Source organism: Alligator sinensis, unplaced genomic scaffold (genome assembly GCF_000455745.1).
Source record: "Alligator sinensis unplaced genomic scaffold, ASM45574v1 scaffold360_3, whole genome shotgun sequence".
Taxonomy (NCBI): Eukaryota; Metazoa; Chordata; order Crocodylia; family Alligatoridae; genus Alligator; species Alligator sinensis.
In genome coordinates this window covers 2,771,439-2,776,440 of record NW_005841977.1, presented here as the reverse complement: position 1 = coordinate 2,776,440, position 5,002 = coordinate 2,771,439, and positions in this window count along the sequence as shown.

The following is a 5,002-nucleotide window of genomic DNA, read 5'->3' as shown; positions in this document are numbered from 1 at the left end:
GAACCCGTGCTGGTTTCCCCTCAGCATAATTTGTCCTGCCGGGCTCTTGCAAATGTGAGCCTTGATAATTTTTTCAAAGACTTTGCCAAGGATAGAGGTGAGACTGACTGGCCTATAGTTGCCTGGGTCCTCCTTCCTCCCCTTCTTGAAAATGGGGACCACATTGGCCCTTTTCCAGTCCTCCAGGACCTGGCCCATGCGCCACGAGTGTTCAAGTATTCCCGCCAGTGGCTGAGCAATGACATCAGCCAGTGCCTTCAGTACCCTTGGATGGAGCTCATCCGGGCCTGCTGACTTAGACGCATCCAGTTCCTCCAAGTGACTCTGCACCACCTCAGGGTCTATGCACGGTAGTCTTGCACCCTGCTGCTGCCTCTCTACAATCCCAGTGAGAGACTTGTCTTGCCCCTCACTTAGGAACACTGAGGCAAAGAACTCATTGAGGAGTTCAGCCTTGTCCCCCCTGTCCTTGGTCTACTCTCCGCTTGGTCTACCCTTGGTCTACCCTCCGCTTCCAGGGGCAGAAGGGCCTGGCAGTAGGAGTCTATCTCCTGCTCACCATCCCTGATGGCACACAGTCTCTGGACTGTGGCCTGGAGCTCCTCCAGTTGGCATGCCAGAGACCCCAGAAGGGAGCAGACCTCACAAGGGGAGGTGGCCATGCTCCCGGACCCCAGAGCCTGAAAAAGTGACAGGCAGCCCCTGCAGCTGAGAGCCAGAGGCTCTGTCTGCATGGAGCCTGGAACCATGGGCTCCGTCTGGGTGGAGGCCTCTGAGGCGCCAGGGGGGGAGGCTGCAGACCCCGAGGGGACCCTTGGGTTGTGGCATGTGCCCATCTGCATGATGCCGCTGGGAGGCCGGCTAGGACTGCCTTCCCTAGGGCGCACAGGCAGGACCTCAGGCCCTCCCGCTCACCCTCCTGTGCGAAGTCCATGCTAACTCATGCGCTGGGCAGACAAGCACACCTGTTTGTGTGGCCTGTTCACGAGGGTCCAGTCACATGGCTCCCTGGGGGACTGGGTGAAGTAGGAGCCAGGGTGGGGAGAGACTCTCCTCGGCTCCACTCAGCCGCCTCCTCTCTGCTGCCTGGGGTTAACCCCCTCCCACCATGGGCCCCGCTGACCTCTGGCTGTGCTGGGGGTCAGCGGGGTGCTCCATGGCTGCTGGAAGTCACTGGGGGGGCGCTTCGGGGAGTGGGGCTGCAATGGGCTTGCATCCGCGCATCTCTCGCCACTCCCAGAGCCTGACTGGGTTTTTTTTGCTTTGGCAGGCCCTTTTAAACTGCACACATGCGCAGTGGGCCCACCGCCAGAACCACGCTGCTCTCGGGCTAGAGGGGACCCTACCCAGGATTTATGGGAACCTGCCCCACTGGAGAGGGACTGGAAGGTACCCTCTCCCCCTCACCTACCCTCTCCCTGGGTGAAGTAGGAGCCAGGGCAGGGTGAGACCCTCCCTGGTCCACTCAGCTGCCTCCTCTCCACTGCTTTGGGTTAACCCCCTCCCACGGCAGGCCCTGCTGACCTCTGGCTGTGCGGGGGGTCGGCGGGGTGCTCTGTGGCTGCTGGGGGTCGCTGGGTGGGCTTCGGGGAGTGGGGGCGCAGCAGGCTTGCACCCGTGCATTGCTTGACACTCACAGAGCCTGACTGTCTCAGCCAACTCAAGCTCTGGCTAGGAAGAAGAGGGGTGGGGCCATCCCAGGGCTGAAAAGAATGGCTCCTGGCTACCAACAGGAGCTAGGAACTGAGCAGCATTGGGAGTAGGAAGTTCTCTGCTTCCCGGCTTTGCCAGGGGCTCAACAGGAACTGTGCCACTTGTGGGGTAGCTGCCAGCAAGGGATTCCCTGGGATTCCATGCCCAGCAAGGGGCTGGCTGGAAGCGGTCCCACTTCTGGGGGCTTCTGGTGGGGGGCACTCTTAGTGCAGGCCACTTCCAACCCAGCTTGCACTGCCACCTCTTCCGCTTCCCCCACCATCAAGAACCTGCATTGCCAAAATACCACAGAAGTCCCCTTGGCTCCATGGACCAGGACTGTTTTACAGGCTGTAGGTTGTAGACCCATGAACCACATCATCCATCAGCATTCTTTACCCCTTGATCCTAGTGAACTTATAACAACTCTTTTACTTCTTTTGCTAAAAGCATCGGGTGCTTGTAAACATGATGAAAATTGCCCGTATTTGCAGTTTAATTACATTATGCTATACACACACAGGGTTTTTTTTATGATTTAAATGAGTTTGTTATGTTTCAAACTAAATCATATCTGCATGGAGTTTAGTTTGCAACATAGGTTTTTGTAATATTGCAGCTTTTTGACACATCACCCCCACACCCTGCAAGGCTGCGGGAGAGGTGGGCTGAAGGCAGAAGCAGCGAGGGGCCCTATCCTTTTTTAACTTTTTTTTTTGCAGAGACTGCCCGTGTCTCCCATGGCTGTGGGGGTGGAGGGTGGGGGCTGAGCCACTGGTGGGTTGAGCGTCCCCTGAGCTGTGGGGGGCCCTAGTCTTTCCCCATGGCAGTGGTACTTCTCTGGGCTGGATGCTGCCCCACCTTAGGCTCAGGGAAGAGTTGGATCCAGCTGGATGCTGCTTCTGACCTGGGGCAGCACCCATCCTCTAGCTGCCTGCTAGGGCAGCCCCAGTGGGATGGGGCGGCTGCCACTGCAAAGTGAAGGACTGCCCCCCCCCCCCTTGTATCTCACGGCCTGCCAGAAGCTTGCCCCCAGGTTGTGGGAGAGGTGGGCAGGCTCTGCACACAAAAAAAGGATTGGGCCTCTTTCCGCTTTTTTTTCCCCCTCCCAGCAGAGCCTGCTTGCATGAGCTATTGGCAGGCCACACAGTCCCTGAGCTGTGGGGCGCCCTGTCCTTCCCTCCATGGTAATGGCACCCCCCCTGGGGCCACCAAGGGGGGTGCTAGTAAGCCAGGGGCTGCCCCAGCTCAAAGGCAGAACCTGCCGTACCCATCTCTTCTCTGAGCCCACCCGCTGGAAGCTCACTGCGTGCTGTTCCTGTTAAAATGAATATAGATTCATAGATTGTAAGATTCATAGATAGTAAGGCTGGAAGGACCTCAGAAGATCATTGGGTCCAGCCCCCTGCACCAAGCAGGAAAGATAAATGGGGGTCAGTTGACCCCAGCAAGGTGACTGTCTAGTCTCCTCTTGAAGATTTCCAGGGTAAGAGATTGCGTGCTCACTGCGTGCTGTTCCTGTTAAAATGAATATAGATTCATAGATTGTAAGATTCATAGATAGTAAGGCTGGAAGGACCTCAGAAGATCATTGGGTCCAGCCCCCTGCACCAAGCAGGAAAGATAAATGGGGGTCAGTTGACCCCAGCAAGGTGACTGTCTAGTCTCCTCTTGAAGATTTCCAGGGTAAGAGATTGCGTCCCCTCTGGAGGGAGCTTATTCCAGAGTCTGGACTCTGAAGTAGTTTTTCCTAATGTTGAGCCTGAATTGATCTTCCAGGGGTTTGTGGCCATTACTCCTGGTTTTCCCCTTGGGTGCCATGGTGAACAGTTGCTCACCGAGCCCTTGATGTACTCCCCTAGTGTAGTGGTAAGCAGCTACCAGGTCCCCTCTCAGCCTTCTTTTTCTCAGGCTGAAGAGTCCCAGATCCCTCAGCCTTGCCTCGTATGGCTTGCCTTTTAAGACTCTGATCATACAGGTGGCTCGTTTTTGGACTCTCTCAAGTTTTTCCACATCCTTGTTAAAATGTGGTGCCCAGAACGGGACCCAGTACTCCAGCTGTGGTCTCACTAGTGCTGAGTAGAGTGGAAGAATCACCTCCTTGGCTTTGCTAGAGATGCATCGATTGATGCATGCCAGAGTATTATTTGCCCTATTGGCTGCAGCATTGCACTGCTGGCTCATATTCTTACTGTGGTCTATTATTACCCCCAGGTCCCTTTCATTTGTGGTGCTAGTCAGTTTGGTGCCACCAAGCCTGTAGGTGTGTTGGGGATTGCTCATCCCGAGGTGGAGCGCTTTACATTTTTTGACACTGAACTTCAACAGATTCTGATCTGCCCAACTTGCTAGCCTGTCTAGATCTGCCTGTATCTGTAGCCTATCTTCAAGCATGACCATGCTTCCCCATAACTTGATGTCATCCATGAAATTGGCCAGTGAACTCTTCAACCCCTACATCCAAATTATTAATAAAGATGTTAAAATGTACTGGACCACGTACCGACCCCTGCGGGACACTGCTGCCCACTTCTTGCAAGGATGAGACAGATCCATTCATTACAACTCTCTGGGTCCTATCCTGCAGCCAGTTGCTCACCCACCAGACTGTCTTGGAGTTAAGCCCACAATCCTCCAATTTTCTTGCAAGGATATCATGGGATACTAGATCAAAGGCCTTTTGGAAGTCACAGTATACAATGTCAACCTGCTCTCTCGTGTCCAGGTGGATATAGAGGTGTATGTTTTGGGTGCAGCTCCTGGGTTGGATAATGTTTCTCTAGAGTTTTGCTTATACATAGTTTTGCTTTTTATATATATTCCTGGATCTGATGAATACAAAGGTTTGTCATCATGATGTCGGGCAATTGTGGCATGTGGATGTCTAGGAATTGTGGCATGTGGATTGTATAACAACCATACTTATGTTTAGGACTGCACCAGGAACATTATATCAAATATCAGTTTAATGATCTTTTTGATAAAAATAAACTTGGTTAACAATTTGTAGTTAAATGGATCATTGACAGCCTGAGAATTTATGATTAGTTTCTACTAAACAGGCATAGTGAAAATCCCCTTTACTTAGAATAGGAACTTAATTCTCAGAACTCTGGCATAAGGCTAGAAGAGTAACAGTGCAATGTACAATGATGAGAACAGAGTGTGAAATTGTAGTTGATGGTGAGGAGCAATCAACAATGTGGTAGCCATTGTTGATCAACAGGGATCCTGGTTTTCCCTCATAAAAAATGCAAATTCTCTGATAAAAAAATCACAAATTCTCTGATAAAAACCCCCAAATCCACGA